Raw genomic sequence first — 10,000 nt, forward strand, 5'->3', positions numbered from 1 at the left:
AGGAGGGTGTCGCTTCCAGAAGGCCCACCCGCCTTGGATCACCACCCGGTTAAGAAAAATGAAAAAAGTCCCTCTAGTTAATGGAAGTCAGCAACAAAAAGCTGGATTTTTTCTAAGTGTCAAGGAGGGTGTCGCTTCCAGAAGGCCCACCCGCCTTGGATCACCACTCGGTTAAGAAAAATGAAAAAAGTCCCTCTATTTAATGGAAGTCAGCAACAAAAAGCTGCAAATATGACAGAGTATCTAGGAGGGTGTCGCTTCCAGAAGGCCCACCCGCCATCAGCAACAAAAAGCTGGCTAACCCTAACCCTAACCCTAACCCTAATCCCAACCCTAACCCTAACCCTAACCCTAGGTGTCCAGGCGGGGGTCCCTTCCAGGAGGCCCCCCGGCCTTGGATCACCAGCCGGGTCGATAAGTCAAAAGTAGTCCCTCTATTTGATGGAAGTCAGAGGAAAAAAGCTGGAAATATGACAAGGTGTTCCGGAGGGAGTCCCTTCAAGAACGCCCCGCTAACCCTAACCCTAATCCCAACCCTAACCCTAACCCTAACCCTAAGTGTCCAGGCGGGTGTCCATTCCAGAAGGCCCACCCGCCTTGGATCACATTCCGGTTAAGAAACATGAAAAAAGTCCCTCTATTGAATGGAAGTCAGCACAAAAAAGCTGAAAATATGACAAAGTGTCAAGGAGGGTGTCGCTTCCAGAAGGCCCGCCCGCCTTGGATCGACACCCGGCTAAGAAACATGAAAAAAGTCCCTCTATGTGATGGTAGTCAGCAACAAAAAGCTGGAATTTTTCTAAGTGTCAAGGAGGGTGTCACTTCCAGAAGGCCCACCAGCCTTGGATCGACACCCGGTTAAGAAAAATGAAAAAAGTCCCTCTATGTGATGGTAGTCGGCAACAAAAAGCTGGAATTTTTCTAAGTGTCAAGGAGGGTGTCGCTTCCAGAAGGCCCACCCGCCTTGGATCGACACCCGGTTAAGAAAAATGAAAAAAGTCCCTCTATTTAATGGAAGTCAGCAACAAAAAGCTGGAATTTTTCTAAGTGTCAAGGAGGGTGTCGCTTCCAGAAGGCCCACCCGCCTTGGATCACCACCCGGTTAAGAAAAATGAAAAAAGTCCCTCTAGTTAATGGAAGTCAGCAACAAAAAGCTGGATTTTTTCTAAGTGTCAAGGAGGGTGTCGCTTCCAGAAGGCCCACCCGCCTTGGATCACCACTCGGTTAAGAAAAATGAAAAAAGTCCCTCTATTTAATGGAAGTCAGCAACAAAAAGCTGCAAATATGACAGAGTATCTAGGAGGGTGTCGCTTCCAGAAGGCCCACCCGCCATCAGCAACAAAAAGCTGGCTAACCCTAACCCTAACCCTAACCCTAATCCCAACCCTAACCCTAACCCTAACCCTAGGTGTCCAGGCGGGGGTCCCTTCCAGGAGGCCCCCCGGCCTTGGATCACCAGCCGGGTCGATAAGTCAAAAGTAGTCCCTCTATTTGATGGAAGTCAGAGGAAAAAAGCTGGAAATATGACAAGGTGTTCCGGAGGGAGTCCCTTCAAGAACGCCCCGCTAACCCTAACCCTAATCCCAACCCTAACCCTAACCCTAACCCTAAGTGTCCAGGCGGGTGTCCATTCCAGAAGGCCCACCCGCCTTGGATCACATTCCGGTTAAGAAACATGAAAAAAGTCCCTCTATTGAATGGAAGTCAGCACAAAAAAGCTGAAAATATGACAAAGTGTCAAGGAGGGTGTCGCTTCCAGAAGGCCCGCCCGCCTTGGATCGACACCCGGCTAAGAAACATGAAAAAAGTCCCTCTATTTGATGGAAGTCAGAGGGAAAAAAAGCTGGAATTTTTCTAAGTGTCAAAGTCGGGATTTTTTCTAAGTGTCAACTTTTGGAGTACCAACCCTTCCAAAACAAAGTCGGGATTTTTTCTAAGTGTCAACTTTTGGAGTACCAACCCTTCCAAAACAAAGTCGGGATTTTTTCTAAGTGTCAACTTTTGGAGTACCAACACTTCCAAAACAAAGTCGGGATTTTTTCTAAGTGTCAACTTTTCGCGTACCAACCCTTCCAAAATAAAGTCGGGATTTTTTCTAAGTGTCAACTTTTAAAAGTCGGGATTTTTTCTAAGTGTCAACTTTTAAAAGTCGGGATTTTTTCTAAGTGTCCACTTTTGCTGTACCATGCCCTCCAGGGTCATAGAAGCCCCAGAGTGAGACCTAAACAACCGGGCCGAGTGATGTCATTTGGGGCCCTATTTTGAGTCATTTTGTGGGATTTCGGTGACGCCGAGGAGCGAAGCAGGTGTTCCGGGAGGGGGGTGCCTGTCCCTTTAAGAAGGCCGGCTTGCCGTGGATCTACACCCGGGTAGGGAATTCAAAACAGGTCCCTCTATTTGCTGGAAGTCAGCACAAAATATAGCTGTACATTTGCCCAAGGCTCTAAAGAGGGAAAGGCAACTTTAAGCCTAAAAAGGAAAGCGGGGATTTGGAGCCCTCCGGTGGACTTCCGCCGCCGCTGCACCCTTAGCTGGAAGTCAGTGCCAAAAAAAAAAAAAGAAGCTGCGAATAGTGTCCATGTGCCTGTCCTTTTAGGAAAGCCGGCTTGCCGTGGATCTCCACCCGGGTGGGGAATTCCAAATAGGTCCCTCTATTTGATGGAAGTCAGCAACAAAAAGCTGGAATTTTTCTAAGTGTCAAGGAGGGTGTCGCTTCCAGAAGGCCCACCCGCCTTGGATCGACACCCGGTTAAGAAACATGAAAAAAGTCCCTCTATGTGATGGTAGTCAGCAACAAAAAGCTGGATTTTTTCTAAGTGTCAAGGAGGGTGTCGCTTCCAGAAGGCCCACCTGCCTTGGATCGACACCCGGTTAAGAAACATGGAAAAAGTCCCTCTATTTAATGGAAGTCAGCACAAAAAAGCTGAAAATATGACAGAGTGTCAAGGAGGGTGTCGCTTCCAGAAGGCCCACCCGCCTTGGATCGACACCCGGTTAAGAAAAATGAAAAAAGTCCCTCTATTTAATGGAAGTCAGCAACAAAAAGCTGGATTTTTTCTAAGTGTCAAGGAGGGTGTCGCTTCCAGAAGGCCCACCCGCCTTGGATCACCACCCGGTTAAGAAAAAAGAAAAAAGTCCCTCTACTTAATGGAAGTCAGCAACAAAAAGCTGGAATTTTTCTAAGTGTCAAGGAGGGTGTCGCTTCCAGAAGGCCCACCTGCCTTGGATCACCACCCGGTTAAGAAAAATGAAAAAAGTCCCTCTAGTTAATGGAAGTCAGCAACAAAAAGCTGGATTTTTTCTAAGTGTCAAGGAGGGTGTCGCTTCCAGAAGGCCCACCTGCCTTGGATCGACACCCGGTTAAGAAACATGGAAAAAGTCCCTCTATTTGATGGAAGTCAGCAACAAAAAGCTGGATTTTTTCTAAGTGTCAAGGAGGGTGTCGCTTCCAGAAGGCCCACCCGCCTTGGATCACCACCCGGTTAAGAAAAAAGAAAAAAGTCCCTCTACTTAATGGAAGTCAGCAACAAAAAGCTGGATTTTTTCTAAGTGTGAAGGAGGGTGTCGCTTCCAGAAGGCCCACCTGCCTTGGATCGACACCCGGTTAAGAAACATGGAAAAAGTCCCTCTATTTGATGGAAGTCAGCAACAAAAAGCTGGATTTTTTCTAAGTGTCAAGGAGGGTGTCGCTTCCAGAAGGCCCACCCGCCTTGGATCACCACCCGGTTAAGAAAAAAGAAAAAAGTCCCTCTACTTAATGGAAGTCAGCAACAAAAAGCTGGATTTTTTCTAAGTGTGAAGGAGGGTGTCGCTTCCAGAAGGCCCACCTGCCTTGGATCGACACCCGGTTAAGAAACATGGAAAAAGTCCCTCTATTGAATGGAAGTCAGCACAAAAAAGCTGAAAATATGACAGAGTGTGAAGGAGAGGGTCGCTTCCAGAAGGCCCACCTGCCTTGGATCGACACCCGGTTAAGAAACATGGAAAAAGTCCCTCTATTTGATGGAAGTCAGCAACAAAAAGCTGGATTTTTTCTAAGTGTCAAGGAGGGTGTCGCTTCCAGAAGGCCCACCTGCCTTGGATCGACACCCGGTTAAGAAACATGGAAAAAGTCCCTCTATTTGATGGAAGTCAGCAACAAAAAGCTGGATTTTTTCTAAGTGTCAAGGAGGGTGTCGCTTCCAGAAGGCCCACCTGCCTTGGATCGACACCCGGTTAAGAAACATGGAAAAAGTCCCTCTATTTGATGGAAGTCAGCAACAAAAAGCTGGATTTTTTCTAAGTGTAAAAGTTGGGATTTTTTCTAAGTGTCAACTTTTGGTGTACCAACCCTTCCAAAATAAAGTCGGGATTTTTTCTAAGTGTCAACTTTTGGTGTACCAACACTTCCAAAATAAAGTCGGGATTTTTTCTAAGTGTCAACTTTTGGTGTACCAACCCTTCCAAAATAAAGTCGGGATTTTTTCTAAGTGTCAACTTTTGGTGTACCAACACTTCCAAAATAAAGTGGGGATTTTTTCTAAGTGTCAACTTATATAGTCGGGATTTTTTCTAAGTGTCAACTTATATAGTCGGGATTTTTTCCAAGTGTCAATTTATAAAGTGGGGATTCTTTTCCAAGTGTCAACCTGTAAAGTGGGGATTTTTTTTCCAAGTGTCCACTTTTGGTTCACCATGCCTTCCAGAGTCAAAGAAGCCCCCGAGTGAGACCCAAAAAACCGGACCGAGTGATGTCATTTGGGGTCCTATTTTCAGTCATTTTGTGGGATTTCGGTGACGCCGAGGAGGGAAGCAGGTGTCAAGGGACAGGGGGGTGCCTGTCCCTTTAAGAAGGCCGGCTTGCCGTGGATCTACACCCGGGTAGGGAATTCAAAACAGGTCCCTCTATTTGCTGGAAGTCAGCACGAAAAAGCTGGAAATATGACAGGGGGAAAAAAAAAAGAAGAAGCTGCAATGATGGCAGAGTGTCCATGTGCCTGTCCCTTTAAGAAGGCCGGCTTGCCGTGGATCTCCACCCGGGTGGGGAATTCCAAATAGGTCCCTCTATTTGCTGGAAGTGCCCCCCCAAAAAGCTGTCCATTTCCCCAAGTTTTTAAGGAGGGAAAAGCCACTTTAAGCCTAAAAAGGAAAGCGGGGATTTGGAGCCCTCCGGTGGACTTCCGCCGCCGCTGCACCCTTAGAAGAAAAAGCTGCACTTATGGCAGAGTGTCCATGTGCCTGTGCCTTTAGGAAGGCCGGCTTGCCGTGGTTCTGCACCAGGGTAGGGAATTCAAAATAGGTCCCTCTATCTGCTGGAAGTCAGCACAAAAAAAAGCTGGAAATATGACAGAGTGTCAACTTTTAGTGTAATAGACCTGCGAAAGTCAAAGTCGGGATTTTTTCTAAGTGTCCACTTTTGGTGTACCAACCTTTCCAAAATAAAGTGGGGATTTTTTCTAAGTGTCCACTTTTGGTGTACCAACCTTTCCAAAATAAAGTGGGGATTTTTTCTAAGTGTCAACTTATAAAGTCGGGATTTTTTCTAAGTGTCAACTTATAAAGTGGGGATTTTTTCTAAGTGTCAACTTATAAAGTCGGGATTTTTTCCAAGTGTCAACTTATAAAGTGGGGATTTTTTCCAAGTGTCAACTTATATAGTCGGGATTTTTTTTCAAAGTGTCAACTTGTAAAGTGGGGATTTTTTCCAAGTGTCTACTTTTGGTTCACCATGCCTTCCAGAGTCAAAGAAGCCCCCGAGTGAGACCCAAAGAACCGGACCGAGTGATGTCATTTGGGGTCCTATTTTGAGTCATTTTGTGGGATTTCGGTGACGCCGAGGAGGGAAGCAGGTGTCAAGGGACAGGGGGGTGCCTGTCCCTTTAAGAAGGCCGGCTTGCCGTGGATCTACACCCGGGTAGGGAATTCAAAACAGGTCCCTCTATTTGCTGGAAGTCAGCACGAAAAAAAGCTGGAAATATGACAGAGTGCCCCAAAAAAAAAAAGAAGCTGCAATGATGGCAGAGTGTCCATGTTGCTGTCCCTTTAGGAAGGCCGGCTCGCCGTGGATCTCCACCCGGGTGGGGAATTCCAAATAGGTCCCTCCATTTGCTGGAAGTGCCCCCCCAAAAAGCTGTCCATTTCCCCAAGTTTTTAAGGGAAACAAAAACCAGGGTTGGGGTTGGATGCATCACACTGTAAGTCTCGGCTGCAGCCAGAAGCAAGTATTAAAAAGATAGACATCAACCATCATTTAAAAAGGGGAAAACAAATCCATTCATCAATAAATCATATCCAAATTAAAAAAAAGAGGCAGCTCAAAAGAGAGGGTGTGTGTCCAGCAGAAAATAGGCATGATAAACAAAGAGGGCTGGGCTGGAAGTGGAGGGGAAAAAAGCTGGGAAAGAAGTTAAATGTCCTCAAAGTGTTCCAAAATCAGTCCCACGAGTCCCGCAGCTGGCCACCCGAGTCCAGGGAAGCCCGGCACCTCCGTAACAAGGCCCGCAAAGTCACACTGCAAGTGGGGGAGAAAAGCTGGCAGAGTAGCCAAAAGTCCTCAAAGTGTTCAAAAATCAGTCCCCCACCAGCCCCGCAGCTGGCCACCCGAGTCCAGGGACGCCCGGCACAGCCGTAACGCACCCCGCAAAGTCAAACTGCAAGTGGGGGAGAAAAGCTGGGGGAAAATCCAAAAGTCCTCAACGTTTTCAAAATCCGCACCCGGGACTGAGTCCAGCAAGTCCCCCCGGTCCCAAAAATGCCATTTTTTTCAAAAAATACCCAAAAAATGCGGGGGCCGGATTTCGGAACCGGCGTACCGCTTTCGGCCCGCGTGCCCTAAATTGGAGACCGATGTCAAAAATGGACGCCGGTCGGGTATTTTTTTCCTTGGGGTCTATAGAGAGTAAATCCGGAGGAAAATTGGCCTTACGAGCAAAGGGAGGGATTTTAGGGGGCATAACGTCCAGCCGCGTGCCTCCCGGGTCCCGGGGAAGAGAAAGTCCAGAAAACTCATAAAATCATGCCCAGCATGGAGATCCGCAAGTCCCGCCGCAGGCCCGAGGCTTCCCGGGTCCCGGGAATGACCAAAAGACACCCAGGAGTGGACCATCGAAAGTGGGAGGGAAATGGAGGGAAAGTCGGGAAAAAGGTCCAAAATGGGTTGAAAATCATACGATCCCACCCAGGGTAGAGTTCCACAAGTCCCGCAGCGAGCTGCACGAGCCGCAGGAACACCGGGAATGACCAAAAGGCACCCAGAAGCGAACCAGCGAAAGTGGGGGAAAAATGGAGGAAAAGGAGGAAAAAGTGCCAAATTGTTTAAAAATCCTACCCAGGATGGAGTTCCAGAAGTCCCGCAGCGAGCTGCACGAGCCGCAGGAACACCGGGAATGACCAAAAGGCACCCAGAAGTGAACCAGCGAAAGTGGGGGAAAAATGGAGGAAAAGGAGGAAAAAGTACCAAATTGTTTAAAAATCCTACCCAGGATGGAGTTCCACAAGTCCCGCAGCGAGCTGCACGAGCCGCAGGAACACCGGGAATGACCAAAAGGCACCCAGAAGTGAACCATCAAAAGTGGGGGACAATTTGAGAAAAAGTTGGAAAAAGGTCCGAAATTGATTAAAAATCCTACCCGGGATGGAGTTCCAGAAGCCCCGCAGCGAGCTGCACGAGCCGCAGGAACACCGGGAATGACCAAAAGGCACCCAGAAGTGAACCATCAAAAGTGGGGGACAATTTGAGAAAAAGTTGGAAAAAGGTCCGAAATTGATTAAAAATCCTACCCAGGATGGAGTTCCAGAAGCCCCGCAGCGAGCTGCACGAGCCGCAGGAACACCGGGAATGACCAAAAGGCACCCAGAAGTGAACCATCAAAAGTGGGGGACAATTTGAGAAAAAGTTGGAAAAAGGTCCGAAATTGATTAAAAATCCTACCCAGGATGGAGTTCCAGAAGCCCCGCAGCGAGCTGCACGAGCCGCAGGAACACCGGGAATGACCAAAAGGCACCCAGAAGCGAACCATCAAAAGTGGGGGACAATTTGAGAAAAAGTTGGAAAAAGGTCCGAAATTGATTAAAAATCCTACCCAGGATGGAGTTCCAGAAGCCCCGCAGCGAGCTGCGCGAGCCGCGGGAACACCGGGAATGACCAAAAGGCACCCAGAAGTGAACCATCAAAAGTGGGGGACAATTTGAGAAAAAGTTGGAAAAAGGTCCGAAATTGATTAAAAATCCTACCCAGGATGGAGTTCCACAAGCCCCGCAGCGAGCTGCGCGAGCCGCAGGAACACCGGGAATGACCAAAAGGCACCCAGAAGTGAACCATCAAAAGTGGGGGACAATTTGAGAAAAAGTTGGAAAAAGGTCCGAAATTGATTAAAAATCCTACCCAGGATGGAGTTCCACAAGCCCCGCAGCGAGCTGCGCGAGCCGCGGGAACATCGGGAATGACCAAAAGGCACCCAGAAGTGAACCATCAAAAGTGGGGGACAATTTGAGAAAAAGTTGGAAAAAGGTCCGAAATTGATTAAAAATCCTACCCAGGATGGAGTTCCACAAGCCCCGCAGCGAGCTGCGCGAGCCGCGGGAACACCGGGAATGACCAAAAGGCACCCAGAAGTGAACCATCAAAAGTGGGGGACAATTTGAGAAAAAGTTGGAAAAAGGTCCGAAATTGATTAAAAATCCTACCCAGGATGGAGTTCCAGAAGTCCCGCAGCGAGCTGCGCGAGCTCCGGGGCCCCCGGGAATGACCAAAAGATACCCAGGAGTGAACCAGCCAAAGTGGGGGACAATTTGAGAAAAAGTTGGAAAAAGGTCCGAAATTGATTAAAAATCCTACCCAGGATGGAGTTCCAGAAGTCCCGCAGCGAGCTGCGCGAGCTCCGGGGCCCCCGGGAATGACCAAAAGATACCCAGGAGTGAACCAGCCCAAGTGGGGGACAAATGGAAGAAAAGCCGGGCCAAGTCCAAAAAAGTTGGCTTTTTTGCCAAAGTGTCAACATGCGTGATTTTGTCAGAGTGTCCACTTTTGGGATTTTTTCTAAGTCCAACAACGAGAGAGGCCTGGCCTCCAGCCTGTCTAGCCTCTTCCATGAGACACTTAGAAAAAATCCCGTGCAAAAAAAGTGGATTTTTTCTAAGTCCAACAACGAGAGAGGCCTAAGTTCCAGCCTCCTTAGCCTCTTTCTTCCGTGGAGCAAAAGTTGGATTTTTTGCCTAAGTGTCAACATGCGTGATTTTGTCAGAGTGTCCACTTTTGGGATTTTTTCTAAGTCCAACAACGAGAGAGGCCTGGCCTCCAGCCTGTTTAGCCTCTTCTATGTGACACTTAGAAAAAATCCCAGCCAAAAAAAGTGGATTTTTTCTAAGTCCAACAACGAGAGAGGCCTAACTTCCAGCCTCCTTAGCCTCTTTCGTTCACATACTTAGAAAAAAATCCCAGCGCCAAGCCCAATGCATTTCAATGGGATTTATTTTTCGAGCCGGATTTTTTCTAAGTCCAACAACGAGAGAGGCTTGAGTTCTAGCCTACTTTAAGCCTCTTTCGATTTTCCCTGTTTTTACCAGGTCTACCAAAACACCCCCATCACGTTAGTAGGTGCGCCAGGCTTAGACAGGCCGAATTGGCAGGAAATGTGTCCGAGTCAAAGTGAGCTATTTTGGGACTCAAAAGTTGGATTTTCCCCCTCTTTTCGATGGTTCTTTTTTCGAATGGTTCTTCCAGGCGCTGAGCGACAGGGGCTCACGCGGACATGCGTGGCCGCCTAGGGGGCGCTATCTCGGACACATTTAGGGACATGGACACCCTGGAAGAACAAACATAAAAAATTTTTCGACCTGATTTCAGACCAGCCTCTTTCTTAAGGACTTCCAGGACTCGAGCGACAGGGGCTCGGTCCTGAGTGCGCGCCCGGCCAGGGGGCGCTATCCCGGACACATTTCGGGACATTTAAACCATGGATGGACAGACATAAAAAATTGAAAGACCTGATTCGACCCAGCCTCTCGGGGCTTTTCCCAGGGC

This window comes from Nerophis ophidion, unplaced genomic scaffold (genome assembly GCF_033978795.1).
Source record: "Nerophis ophidion isolate RoL-2023_Sa unplaced genomic scaffold, RoL_Noph_v1.0 HiC_scaffold_296, whole genome shotgun sequence".
Lineage (NCBI taxonomy): Eukaryota > Metazoa > Chordata > Actinopteri > Syngnathiformes > Syngnathidae > Nerophis > Nerophis ophidion.